Source organism: Phalacrocorax carbo, chromosome 1 (genome assembly GCF_963921805.1).
Source record: "Phalacrocorax carbo chromosome 1, bPhaCar2.1, whole genome shotgun sequence".
Taxonomy (NCBI): domain Eukaryota; kingdom Metazoa; phylum Chordata; class Aves; order Suliformes; family Phalacrocoracidae; genus Phalacrocorax; species Phalacrocorax carbo.
In genome coordinates, this window is record NC_087513.1 from 8,459,220 (window position 1) to 8,474,628 (window position 15,409).

The following is a 15,409-nucleotide window of genomic DNA, read 5'->3' on the forward strand; positions in this document are numbered from 1 at the left end:
GCCCTGTATCTGCAGAGCGGAACTGCACTTCCTGGTTTCTAAGAGCATCTATAGATCGGCATGCAGACGTCAGTTCAGACCGTGTCACACGCCCCAGTTTTGGAAGCATCAGCAGACTGGGAGCTAAGGTTTATACCAAAGCTGCAGGCACCTCGAGAAGTCTGTTTTTGGAGCTGGATCCTTCAAAACCTGGTGTGGGATTTCTTTTAATTTTTTTTCTATTAGGTACACTTGGGAGGTTTGGGTGAGCCTGAGCGTAAACTAACCCTGTGCTGGTCCTTCTGCTTGTGTGTGTGTCAGTAAAGTGTCCTTCAGCTGGAAGCGGGTGCAGGGAGGCTGTTTCTGAGGGTATTGTCCGAACATCACCGCACAGTGTACACAATTAGTTGTGATGTACAAACTGCTGCTCCAGCTAAAGAGCTCTCTGCTGACAGTGAGGTTTGCTCTGCAGCTGAAAGGACTGGCTGCCAAACAGTTCCACTGTTCAGGAAAAAGAATGGGCTAGTTTAAATGAGGTCATTAGGTCACTTGGCCAAATTCCTACCCCAGGCATTTATCCTATACGTCCCCTCCAATTCTGTAACACAACTGTTAATTGAAAGCTGGATTTTGCCTGAGGAATGAAAAACCCCTCCCAGGTCTCTGAACCATGAGGGAACTTGTAAGTCTCAAATACCAATGGAGGCCAAAGTGACCCTTTTCCCATAACTCGAGGTATGGCCCAAATGTCTGTGGCATAGACTTAGCTCCCTAGACAGCACAACACACAGGCAGCACAAATATCTCTTACTTATGCATGTTTTCTTCCTGATTAGAAGAAGGACCCTTAGATGGGGTAGGTTAGGAATCTCCCATTAAGTTACTCCAGCAAAAGCCAAATCGCCTTTTCTAGCAAAGCCTTCCAGATGGGTTTCACCTGATATCTGATCAGAAGGGCTGATGTGTTTCTGACCAGCTGTCTGTCCCCTCTTCTGCTACAGCTGGCTAAATCAGCTCTCAGCCCATCAGGTGGATTAGAGGAGAGCAGCAAGAGCACAGCAGAAAGGGAAAATAGCCCCAGGTGATAGATTTACTTAATTTGATTTTCTGGACAACAGAAGCTAAATTTTCCAAGTCGGCACAAGAAAGGGACAATTCTGCAGAGTAACATCAGCTGGATACAAACAGCACCACTCCACTGGGCAACCGGATTTTGCTGCATTCCCCCAACACCCAAGCTCTGTGAGAGCACATGAATGAGCTTCCTTTGAGCAGAGGTGCAGGACAGCATCTTTGTATTTGGCCAAAAGGATGGCTTGCCCATTGCGGAACCTTCATGCAGGTTCAAAGAGCTCAGCTGGTTTGCTCTGAAGGTACTTGCCTCTATCATCCCCATGCCAGCCCATAGACATAATTACCACAGAAATACACCTATTGCCATACTGGGGCCATGCAGAGAGAAATGGAAATTAGGCTGTCTAGGATTTTAATGGCACTAGCATAAATTAAAATGTTATTTTCCCATCAGTCCTTTTCTTCCCACATTATTTGTTCTAACTTCTCTTATAAAATTCCATCTTAATCTAGTTATATTTCTACCAGTTCAGTAGATTTCCCTGATGGAATTATCATCCTCATTATTATCAGCATGCAGGCTTAAAGAATGAGAATGAAAGAAAAAGCCACACAACAAATGTGTGAGTCTGAAGTGAGCTCTCACACGAGGTTACCAAGTACTGCCCTCCCAATGATGCATCATAAATAGAGCACAAACCACAGACCATCGTGTAGCCTGGGTGTTGGCTGGACAGATGGGGCAGCAACATATGGAAGTTTTTATCTCCTGTGGAAAGAGGAAATTTGGGATCTCCACTCCCCCGAGTCACTGTCTGTTGTTCCTCTTTTGTTTTCATCTCATAACTTCCTGAGAATGGTCTGATTCATATAAATATATATAAAGGCCTTTGAAAGTCATCTCTATATGACTTGCTTAGAGACACATATAAGGACTGACTCACATCAGTGCCTTCCCTACACTGTCCCCATCTCATTGTAAGCGAGAGCTTCCCAGGGAATTTTCTTAACATCATCCAAAAAAAGGGAAAATCCACAAATATTTTTCATAATTTTACATGATATGGGCTAAAGTGCTTTACCAATGCACACAATTAGGCTGTCTAACCATGTTCTTATTCTCACACAATTACAATTTCCCTGACAGTAGCACAGGAGAAACATCTGGTTTCCAGAATGAAGAGGGATAGATGTAGCAAAGCTAGAGTTAATTACACTATGGTAGATCTAGGCCTGCAGTGATTTAAGTCTGCCAAATTTAAAAGCCCCATTCTAAAAAGACATGCCTGGAAGCAATCATGTCCTGATGCTTCTGCCAGGATGAAAAAACAATGAAAAACCCCTCCACTAACACCCCACTTATAAACTGGAGACACTATGTCCAGCACATAGGAGCTCTGGAGGATGGATAATTCCCCACTAACAAGCATGATTACCAATGTTTTAACACCACAAGAATTTTACAAACAGTGGGAAAATGTGCAGCATTTGGCAGAACCTTGGAAGATGCTTTCATAAATACATCAATAATATAAGGTGGAATTCACTCCCCAACACCACAGAGCAGAAGAGTAGCCCCAGCTATCTTCTGATAATTAGTAGTGGTTAATGAGAAAAGTCCATGAATAAGCCCATTATTCCCCACTCAGAAACTTTTGTCCAGCATCAAAGGGATGTGAAGATAATTCATCTGGTAAGTCTCCCAGCCCTAACATATCTTATACTCTCAGTTCTGGTTGAAGGGGTGATTTTGTGTAGGCAAGGCTTGCGCGGAGTCACTGCTGAAGCTGCAATTCAATCAGACTCCTAACTAAAGGCTAAAGGTGGTAGAAGTTAATTCCCCTTTTGAAAAGAGGTTGACATGACTTCATAATTTTCCTAATGAAATAATAACACTGCCACATCCCATCAGGAGCTGTGAGACATAATAAGCATTTTAAGGTACTCAGTTATTCTGGCAGCCAGAACCATCCATGTGTGAGAAATAAGCATCATAGGTACCCCTTCAGAAATAGAAAGCGGAGCTTCATATCACAGAAACACAGACCTACGGGGCAATTTAGGTGACCTTGGGAGGTCTCTGTGTCCCCTGTACAAAGGTGGGGTAATTTCCTAATTAGATCACATTGCTCAGGGCTGCAGCCATTGAGATTTGAAAGTCTCTGAGAACTTTCTTCCACCCAGCGTGTGACCACTGCATCTCTGAGTCTGGCTTCATTGTCTGTATAAGCCCCTCCAAGTATCAGAAATCTGCTGTTACATCCTTGCTTACATCTTCCAAGTTAACCAAGCCTAGTTCCCTTTGCCTCTCTATACCATGTGCTCCAGTCCCCTGACCATCTTAGTGGTCCGGTTTGACTCTCTCCAGTTTACCAATAGGTGCTTACCTTGGTAGAGAACTACAAGGTTTCTAGACTCATCCAAGACATCACACTTCAGAATTGCCATACAGTTGTGTGCTTGAGACTTAGCTGAAGTGAGTTCATCAACTTCCAAATGTATTAGCTATATATGTCTCTATTTTAATCCTCTTAAGTCATGTAATTTGGACACCTGGCCTTACAGATGGTCAGAGAGTAAAAATATAGAAATATTCCTGCTACATCTGTTTAAACATTTGCAAAATAGTGTCTCCTTAAAACTTACAGCATATGCAGCCTATTGCTAATATTACTAATTTATAATAGCTTCCAAAGGCAGCACACAGTCAGAGGTGATGCTTTCTGGGTGCTGCGCTTCCTTGTGGGAGGAAACCAAGTTGTCTCAAAGAGCTTAGCCCAAGGATTTTGCAAGCCAGGCTGCACAAATTGCAGGAGGGAAGAGAGACAAAGAAAAGGGAAATGGAATATCTTATTCACAGAAATTTTCAACAGAGGAGCCAGAAACTAGACTTGAGTCTCACTCTTGTATATGCCTCTTCTTTACTTTTTGTGCACCTTCCAGGGTTTACTGGGACATCTGTACTTACAAAAGTCTTCTGCAGTCTTCAGATTTTGCAAGAATTATGAAACATGAAGTGGCCATTTCTGGCTTAAACCGTTAAAACCCTTGTTTCCATCTCACCATCATATATGTTTATGTTGTGCATTCCTTCCTGGCACTGTGTCTGTGCAAGGGCTGGTGCTGAACACCATGATGTTACCCTAAATTCATGTATTTGGAAGTGGATAGGGGAAGCACGTTGTTGGATTAATTTTATATACATAAATAAAGGTAATGTTGCTGACCTTCAAAATGAAACTTCCCTCTTGGCAAAGGAGACCGTGAGGCTGAAAGGGTTCTGAGAATTCAGAAGGGAAGTATTAGCACCAAAGGCCATCAGATGGAGGTTTGGCACTACTTGCAGGAACACAGAACAGCAGGGACTCCTTGACTTATCAGGTGAAGACAGACTTTGTTCTGATGGGCAATGGTGTCATATATTCTCATCCAAAAGTTTGAAATCTTTGTCTTCCTTTTTTAGCTCTACATTTGGCAACTAAATTAGATGGAGGAAAGAAGACTGCCTAAGACAGATCCTCGTGCAGGATCACTGGGTATGAATAACAAGACTCTCTGTGCAGCTTTCTCCTGTGCCTGTCTATGTAGTAAATCAGTTAGCCCTTGACATATTCAAGGAGCCTGCTATTTATAGCACAGCAGTCCCCACACCCCATCTTCACATAATCTCTTCATCCCCTGAGAAAGTCTGACATATTTCATCTAAATATATGCTTTTCCATATAGAGGAGGGCTTCGCATGCAGATGGCTGCTCAGATGTATATCATCTGCTGGTGTTTAAGGCACGTGAGTTAATGATTTCCCTACATCTCTTGACACTTGTTCTCCTTACACAGGTCCCACCTGTTGCAATTGCTGGACATCCTCTGAGCACCGTGGTGGCTATCTGTCCTATCCCCTCGTACGAGGAGCCCAGAAGTAATTAGAAAAGCTGTTTTAAACAGTGGCAGCTCGTACAAGCAAGTGGCAGGCTGGGAGAGATCTGCTCAGAGTCTGGTGTATTTTAATAACTCTCTCTCCTACCCATGGCGCCTGCAATTGAAACACAACTAGTTTAATGGGAAAGCAAACCACAGGCAGAGTGAGTAGGGACCAAAGAAACAAATCTGTTTAATATATAAAATAAAGCTTTTGATATTGTGATGCTGAATGGATTATCCAGTAGAATGTGCTGAAAGGAAACAAGCATCTCCCCACTCAGTATTTATATATCCCTAGATAACAGCCTTCACTGAGATGGATTTTTCAGAGTTACAGTGCTGAGCATCCTTTTATGGTTAGTTTCTCAATTTTATGCCTAACAATAAATGGCAGTGATGCTTTCTGTTAGAAATGCACAACAGCTGGATTTGGCATGAAGTTCAAAATCTGATTCCAAAAGTGGTAGCAATTTATGAGGCTTTGACAAAAATACATAAATGCAATAAGAAAATATTGATTCTTCTGACTTCCGCTTCACAGGTTTGACACATGCACTTATGGCCCAGTATAAATGAATAATAACAACAGTAATAATGATTAATTTCCTTCTCAGCTTTCAGATCGCTGCATGGCTTTTTCTTACCCCCATTACTGTTCAAATTCCCTCACGTTAATCTTTCTTTTAATATTATTGGTTATATTGCAACATCTCCAGAGGTTGCAGCAGTTTAAGGTTTCATTGCAAAAAAATGGGACCTATTTGTTCCGTTGCCAACACATACAGTCTCCATACTGAAGAGTTTATGACCTAATTACAGGTAAGACAGAAGCAGTCAAACATACAACATGAGAACATTTCCTATTGTCTTTTGTAACCTGACTTAATCCCTCGTTTCTCTCTTTTATTCATCTTGTCATACCTTGTATGGATGGGATCTCTTCCCGTTGCTGGTGTACAAGATCTGCATCAGCTGAATTCAGACCTTTGCTTAAAGCACAGTTCTTTGTGAAGCTCCTCATTGCCAACTCACCAAAGGAAGGCTTCATGCTGACAGAAACATCAGGGCTAGGATCTTAAATCTGGGTCAACACTGAGCATCAGCGCAGGAACAGTTCATGATGGCTGCTATCGGTCTTGGCATCACAACATTAACTGGACAAGAATTTGCATACTCCACAAATAAGATGTGAGATGATATAAACCAGAAGTGCTGATAAGACCATTGCTTCTTGTTCCATCAGTTTGCTTTCAATGAATAAGCCGGAGTCCTGGGAATTTGCATTATTTTTTCAATGAGGTTTAAGACAGTTTGCCCTGAGCTGGCTTAAAGAAAGAAGGAAGAGTTTCCATCCTTCTCCAGATCAAAAAGGAAAGTTCAGAGAAGTGAGTTAATGCACAGATGTAAATAGGACATATAGTAAAAACACTTTGCCTTTTTATTTATGAATTATTATTTTAAATCCTCTTAATTTGTGGGCCTTTCTGATGTTTTTGTAAGGGCATATATCAGACAGCATGGAAGTCCAGATTCTTGGCCTGGGAATCAAAAAGGACTTCAGAAAACCTAGGATTTGTCATGACTTGTGTTGAGTTGGAGACTGCACAGAAACAATGGCGCATTGGATGTTCTTGATCAGTGTTGAAACCAGGGAATTACGTAGACATTCCCAGGAGAATTCATTAAAAAGTGTCCAAGAAGCCCTTTTCCAACCACAATTGAGGAGTTTAGAACAAAGTCTTGTCTTTTTAGCTAGAAATTATAGACCATTAAAACTTGCATTTTATTAAAAAGTATTAAAAAGACTGGAAAATTGACATCAAAGAACAGGCAAATGAAATGCCTTAGAGGAGAGATGATTTTTAGATTTTTAAAACACTACTGAAATCCAATATACTGAACACAAATATTGCCACCAGGCTCAGGATTTCTGCCTTATTTTTCTGTGTGATTCCATTAATTGTCTTTCATCCACCTGGGGAAAAAATTGCTCTAAAAAAGCACCTTTGATAGAATGTCATTATGTCCCTACCTTTTTAATAAAGGTTGAAAGAAGTCTATAATATGTATCAGGGATCGATGAGTCACTCTCCAAAATCAAAGAACAGAAGCACTTTCTTAATGTATTAAGATGCCCCCCCAAAAAAGGGGCATCTTTTTGAGTACTAGAAAGACAAAAGAACTTCCAGATTTCTTTTTATGCATGGAGAGAAGCAAACCATGGGGAAAAATCCCAGTTACTTTCTTCCTTTGTGAATTACCTTTAGCTACTGCAGAAAGTCATCACTGAGCCGTAGGTGACAACGGCATCACATCTTGTCCGCTTCACTGATGTTAATGTTTTCTTACTGCTCCCCTGTTAACAGGGAATGTAGGAGACGAGAAGAGCCCAGCAGTCAACAGCTTTGCAGTGAAATTGCTGGGTGTCTTTGGACTTCAATCCTTAGTCACTCTCATCCGCTTCAGAGTAGGTCTATTGATTTCATCCAATGCCTGGGGATTATTTGTAAGGTGCTTTGAGCTCCTCTAACTGAAATTACGTCTGGAGTGCATAATATTATTGGAGTGCCTTTTGGGGGCAGATGACTGTGAAAATCTATGTTTTAAACTATGATTTTAGAAAGGGAGAGAGATAAAGACAAGAATCTGACAGCTATGTTAATCATATGACTTGCAGCAACAGGGTTTTTTCTTAATACATCAGGTCTTTATGGATATTTCTGATGGATCAGTCTACTCATTGGCATTCTGGAGAGGCTGTACAGGAGTTCAACTCATATTTCTTCCATCAACACATTTTTCAGCAACTTCTTAGCATGTCTGACATATTATGAATACATGGTTGTGGAATCAAAAATATATCAGGACTGAGACATACACTTCTGACACTTGCTATATAGACTGAAGGTATTTTACTCTCATAGGAATCCCAGCATCCTTTTTAGAAATGTCAGTCATAAGAAAAGAGAACCCCATATATTTCCTAGCAAGCCTTTTAAATATTAAAAATAGCACTTAAACACATATTTAATTTCCTCTCAATTCCAGTAGCTCATATAATGTTCCTTTTGATTAGAAAAATGTATTATTTTACTACAGTAATGAGGTTTGCAGTGCTGCAAATATGAAAACAATAAAACCTTCTGTTTCCATTCAGTTCCACGTCCATACCACTACTTTCTACAGAGCTGACCTCTGGGCAGATCATGGACTTTCCCCTATCCATTTTCCTAGGGAAATAAAGGTTTTAAAGCAAATTTTCTCTCTGCTTTTCATGTAAATAAAAGGACTTTTTCTTAGATTGAAGATTTCCTACAGAAAAACCTGTACCTTTTCAACACCCCCTCACAGATTAGGGAAGCTGGTGATGCAGGGCTGGAAGCTGGAGTGAAAGGTGATTGCCTGGGGGAAAAATGTCTTCAGAGAAATGCTGAATATTCTGGCTTTATCATGCATTAGTATCTTCATAATGCCAAGGCATTTTTAAAATAAGCCTCCTATGCAACAAGATCTGGTTTTGATCTTGCTGTCTAGCAATTGCAGATTTTTGTGCCGCTTGCAGAAATGCCTATGGTTTGCTAAGGGAAAAATATTTCTCAGTGCTTTAGGCTCACTTTGAGCAAAATTTCCTTTGCGGTGTGGTCCTTCCTTCCTAGGAAGGCTATGCACTAAGAGAGTGCTTCAGAGTCAGTAAGGGATAGCTTAGCAGTTGAGCTTAAACTGAAGACGCAGGCTCCTACTTACCCCAGGCTTACCACATTCAGGGAGCCGCTAGTCACTAGCATGGCTTCACCTGTGTCAACGCATCATTCCCCTACCTGCATACTTGGGCTGGAGTCATTCCCCTGTATGATAAAAGCTTGGAATTGATGAAAGTAGATTTTCACGGAGTGGTCATCACAGCAGCTCTCTTCATGGGCTCCTGCAGCAATGAGGGCTAAGGTGATGCTCTCTAATGTGTTGTGCTGAAATGGACATGAGACGTTTGAATGGCCCTAATGGTTTGGACCAAAGTTCAGTGGACAGTTTTTGACACCAGCTAATATTGGATATTAAGAGAGGAGGTAAGACACTGTGTGATCTTCACCCGTGCCAGGTCCACAGAGTTTCTAACCACCTGCGGCACAGGCACTTCCAAGTCTCATGCTGCTTCTGGGACATCATGTTTAATAGTACAGGATGATTGTATTTCCCATTATTTCATTCAGCTTCTTTTCAAACCCATTTTAACTCTGGACTCCCCAATAACGTTACAATGACTGCCACAGTTTCACTGGTGTTTTGAGAATACATATTTCTGTTGTTCATTTAAAATGTTCTGCCCAGTCATTTGGAAGATGACCCCCGAGCACTGTGCAGTAAAAGCATAAGGATGGATACACAGGTGAAGACCAAAGGAGAGTCCAGCCTGGTGCTCTCTCTGATAGTCACCAAGAGTTTTCCATGGAAGAGGACAAGCATGGGACACCAAGAGGGTTGTGAGCTACCCCTGAATTCTTTCCTCAGACTCAGAAATCTGTGGCTTAAGGGCTTCCCGGCTCAAGCTCAGTGTCTTAGCATTTAACAGTCTTTAACAGATTTTTTTCTTCCATTAACTCGTCTAATTTCTCTTTGAACCCTTGTAAATTTTCAAGAGCATCCTGTGATGAGGAGTCCCATAATTTAAATCTATGTTGTGTGAAAAACAGCTTAGTCCCCACAGTACACCCTTGCTGCTGTGCGCTCTTACTGCATGGTGGCTCATATGTCCTTCAGCTTGTTTTCAAAAGCCTCACACCTGCAGGTCTCTTTTGGTGCAATTCTTGACACTGAAAGAGAAAGCACCTGGGCCTCAGGCACCTTCTGCTTTCCACTTAGATGCTACAGCTTTGCTCAGCCCCCTGACCCCCCAGACACCACTTTTCCAGCTAAGACTGCTCAGTTATTCTGTACCCTAAACACGTCCTCTCTGAGACCCCTGAAGAGCCCCAGCACATGTGATGCATGATTTCTCTCTACAAAAGTCATGCCTATTCCCCTAATATATTTATTCATGTGTCCACTGATTATTTTATATTACAGTTTCAGCTGATTTTCCTGGTGTAGAAGTCAAATACACTCATCAGATACGCTAGTAAGCAGACATATTTGCACAGGTGTAGTAAATAACTATTTCAGCCCAAGTAATAGCTCCCTGGACTCCCCAGAGTCCTTTTTAATGCAGAACTGTTTTTTAACAGTATTTCTTTGCTTCTGCAATTGATTCAGTGATAGGTTACACACTGCAGGTAGGTTAGCAATTTTCTACTGGAGTTCCTTTAAACTGAAAAGCTCCTTTGGCTCACTTCCATCCACATACCCTTCAGGACTGTAAACCGAGAGTCTGGGACTCACTGAAGAGTATGGGTTCTGTCCCCTTGTGCTAAGTACAGGGTCCTCTCTGGTCCTAGGCAGCTGCTTATCAGTACAGAAACAGCTGATCAGAAAACACCTGTATTCCTTTATGAGAAGCAATTCAGGCATTTAGGTCCTAATTACTATCCTTTTTCACTTACGGCTTCATCTGCACTGTCAAGTAATTTTGTTCCGTGGAGTATCAAGAGATGGAAGCTCTCAGTGATGAAACACCTGCAACTCTACTATGGCCAGGTCAGGGGGATTCGGTTTAGTCCAGTGCCTCGCACTGAATGTCCCCACCACACAGGGGTTTTCAGGATATTTGGAGGGCAATCTTTGGTCTCATTGGACCCGTATCTTCCCATGAGGAGGTGGAGAGCATTAATGGTGGGAGAAGAGCTTGTGTGTCCTGCAGGAGGAATCCAATCCATGGACACCAAACCCTATCTGAAAACCAAACCAAATCCTGCATTGGGACTTCTGCTGGGAGATTCACTTCAAAATCTCACCAAAGCTCTGAAGCAAATGGCTGATGTGGATGCAGATTTAGACTACATGGTTTTTGAAGAAGAGTCTGCATCTCACCAAAGCAAGGCTTTGATCCTTGCTGGGGTCTCTGCATGCTGCTTTGGTACACAATATCATCTTGAAAATGCCACTCTGTCCTTTCAGAGCAATGTACAGATTTACTTTTGCTCCTATTTATGTAAACTGAAATAGGAATGGCTCCATTTCCAGGGCCCAAAAAGGGCTATTGGATCCCCATCTGTGTGGCTGGAAGTTTAGGGTATTTCTAAGCTGCTTGTAGAAACATTCCCAAAACTCCTGCCCTTAATCAACATGTCATTGCACAACAGCTGCTTTATCTTGCCCAGAGCAGTATGGGTCTGCAGGGTCCCTGTACCAACCCGTGTCCTCCCCATCTAAAAGCTGCTCCTGGTGTGTGGCTGCTCCTTTGTTGGTTGGGAAAAGCAATGGTTGCCGCTTTGCTAAATGGCTTTGGAAAGGGAGCTGGAGAGAAAACAAGGCACAGTCCTGCCTCCTTGAGCAGCAGCACAGCCTGGTCAACAGCACTAGGAGGAGTCAGAAGCCCCAGCTCCCTTCTCAGCTTTGTTCTTCACCACCATCTGTGTTTCTGCAGCCAGCTGTAGGCATCTTGGGTGGCCCTGGGCTTTCTGCGCTGTGGAGAGAGAGGTGGGCTCATCCCACGGGGCAGGCCGAGTCCTCCTGGGTGGTAGATGTTAGAAGTTTCCTATTCTTCTCTGTTGGCCCAGCAGGAGGCCTGGGGCAACAGATCAGCTTTCAGACTCTGGAAACCCAAACAGGAACCCGAATGGAGATGGGCTTTTTTTTGATCTTTTTTATCCCTTCAGATGGGGATGTTTATAGACAGTGCTGAGTTCCCCTTCTTGGTTAGGTTCTCTAAATCGATCCGAGCAGAGAGGACATGGGGTGATGCAAGGATAAATTCCCCCAGAGCCCTGTCATAAGTCAGATCAGCCGAGCAACTGAGCTAGCAAGTGATGTAGATTCTCCAACTGCTCCTCCAAATCGGTACATGCTCAGCAGTTTCCTCTGAGGTGCTTCTGATCTGCATCAGTGGAAGAACAGCTTGGGAGTACTGAGTTTGGCCAAAAGAAGGAGGACAAGGAGTCTCTGCACTGACTTCAATGAGTTTAGGGTCAGGTCTACTGCAATTCTCTCTAAAACACACTAAGTTCAGTTAAAATACATTTGCAGCTTATTCCTTTTTAGCATATGAGGACAAACCACTTTTGTTTCATAGCCTAAGATCTTTCACAGGGTGTTTTTCAGGTAAGACTATGAAGCAGAAATAATATGCCTCTTCAAAAGAAGTGTAAGGATGGGGCTGACACACAGAGGTGCTTCCCTGACCCTCTCCCAGCCTGCCATGATTTGCATCCCAGGGACTTGCGGAGCTGGGGTGATACCACTGCACACATACGTTGTGTCAGAATGGCATGGCCATAAGGGTAGCAGACAGCAATGCACCTGCCTGCAAGAGTGACACCACCAAAACCTAGAGATTAGCACAGCGGGGACAAGGTGGTGTCACAGTGACAATACAGCATCACGGGGACATTCAGAAAGCAACAAGAGATCATCAGGCCACTCAAATTCAGGCTTGGTTCGGAAGTGCAGACCGTTTCTTGCAATATTGATGGAGAAGACGGCTTTAGACATGTCTCTTGAGATCAGCTTGCTTTGGCCAAACAAAGGACTGCTCTGTGTGGCACTTATTCTCACGAATGAAAAGGCTGTTTCCCCCAAAACATACTACTAGTGTATAGCTAAAAGATGAGCCTGTTGCTTTGGGGAAATATTTGGTGTCTTGGGTGAATCCTGCCTAGTCCTATTCTCCCCTTTCAGGGCAGAGAGCCTGCGTTTGCCCCTCTGGCAGAGGTGCTCTTGTCCAGAGGGATGGTGTTCCCGCACGGGGTCCCACTGCCACCTCTGCACGCCCCTGCCTGGTGCTGATATTTGGGGGTGTGCCAAAGCAAAGGACAGCACGGAAAGGCCAGGCTCTAACAAGATCGACCTTTCTTTCATGTAAGTTCTGGCAGTTCCTATGGCTAATAAAACACAGATATATCAAAAAAGACAGACTAAATAGAGCTGTGGGGAGCAGTTTCCTAAGAGGGCATCCTGGGAACAAGGGACATGTGTGCCACCATCCACCATGAAACCCTTCATGTGGAGACCTGTCCTAGGGGGGCACGGGATACAGCTCTGAGGGGCTGTATTTGGCCCCTTTAGCCACCGGATTAAACCCCATTTGCTGTCTTTGCTATCACCCAGGGCTGCAGTAAGCAAGGTAGGGTACCAAGAAAGCATTTTATCAGTGCACATGACCAGGATTGGATTGTGTTATAATGCTGACCCTGCCCTCTCCTAATTTAAAATGCCTGATTTCTCCCACTTAATGTTTCAAAGCTGTATTTTATATGCAGTGTACAGGAGCTAGGTATTTACATACCCATCCCTTTGTCTCTCTACCTAAAGAAAATACAGTCTCCGTGTGTATCAGATGCTTGGGCCACTGTCTGGGATCACAAAGCTGCAGCACACCAAGCCCTCCTCTCCTTTCAGAGAGATCTCCTAATCAAGGGACGAGTCCTGAATAGCGCCCAAGGACAAAGCAGCTCTGCTGCCTCCTTCAGACCTGACACCACGCCAGTGTCCTCTTAAGAGTAAGATGTCTGCAGATGACAAATAGGAGAGGGAAAAAGGGAGCATAATGGGGGAGGAGGTGTTGGGAAAAAAAGAAAGCAGCAGTGCTCATTAGAGACACAGCGAAATGATGCCTTTCATACCTGCTTCACTCCCTTTTGCTCCTTCCATTCTTCAGACAAATGAGATACCCACGGCACATGCAGCATGCTGGCGTGCTTCCTCAATTATTAATGGGAGTTGCTTTGTTTTATTTAATGCCATGGTTTTGATTAGTTTATTCTCCTGGGACTTGCTTTTTTCCCCACCTTGTCTCCTTGTTTCCTCCTCCTTACGCTGGTCTACCTTTAATCTTTTTTTTTTTTTTCTTGCAGTAAAGATGCACCTACGTTGCTGCTTCTGCCACCGGGTGCTTTGCTAACACAGGCTCAGGTGAGTCAGGCAGCCACGACGTTTCTCCGAAAGGCCATATACTACCAGAGCCCCTTCCTGGGAGAGAGTGAGGCTTGCTAGAAAATAATGAGAACTGGCAGGTCTGATGATCCAAAGCCGAGAAACATATGCCTGACCTGCCTCTTTCATCTCTGTAATTGGGTTTTTCCAGTCCTGTCAATTAGGGCTTTTTTTCTCTTCCTTCTGCCCCGGCATGTCTCCTTTCACAGAGCACAGTGCGACTGCCTGAATGGCTGATCACAAGGGGGCCCTGGGGTAACCAGCACCGGGGCGATGTGCAGAGGTACGTTTGTATGGGATCATGGGAGCCCGCTGGAAAATCCTACAGTTACTTTGACAAGAGAAGGATGACTATTTCTGCCAGAGAGAGACGACACCTCTAGGCACATGGACGTGGAGGTCTTATTTTCTCTTCTTGTCTCGAGAACAGCCTGGGTGCTACGTGACAACGCATTTAAAGGCAAGGCAAGGTTTTCTTGTACTTCCACTTCCAGCCATGAAGTTTATTCCCAGCGGTGTACTTACTCTTACCTACAGCAAAGCCCCCTGCTCCCACATCAGTGGTCAAAGAGGGGTTTAAAATAGGCAGTGTCTGTTTCAGGAGAGCAGTGTCTGCAAATGATGACTTCTTAGGTCCCCTAGATTTGACCTTGCACCTTTTCCCTAGCCCTGGCCCCAGCTCTCGACACCCAGGGCTGTGAGGCCAGCCTGCCTGCCAGAGCCAGGGGAGGCCTGCCATGATTTGGCCTGCACGTAGGAACCATTCACCCAGTGGCTCACAAAGACAAGCCAGGTAGAAAGTGTATTTCTTGCTATTATTTATATTTCTCAAGCCTTTTAAAAATCATTGACTTCTTTCCATGAATGTATCTCCTAGTTGAAAAATGTCAAATGCAACAGTTCAAGGTTGGTGAGAAAAGTGAGGGCTATGTTTTAAATTCTGACAAATAATTTTAATAGCTCAGCCTGATGAAGTTTGCTGATGACACCAAGTTGAGCGGGGAAGTAGACACTCCAGAAGGGAGAGCTGCTCTGCAGGGAGGTCTGGATAGGCTGGAGGAGTGGGCCAGCAAGAACCTTATGAAGTTCAACAAGGACAAGTGTAAGGTCATGCACCTGGGTAAACATAATCCGGGAGTGCAGCACAGACTGGGATCCACCTGGGTGGAGAGCAGCTCTGTGGAAAGGGACCTGGGGGTCCTGCTGGACAGAAAGATCAACATGAGCGAACAGCGTGCTGCTGCGGCCAAAAAGGCCAACAGGGTGCTGGGTTGCATCAAAAAGGGCATCGCCAGCAGAGAGAAAGAAGTCATTATCCCGCTCTACTCAGCACTTGTCAGGCCACACCTGGAGCACTGTGTGCAGTTCTGGTCCGCGCTATACAAAAAGGGTGTGGACAGGCTGGAAGGGGTCC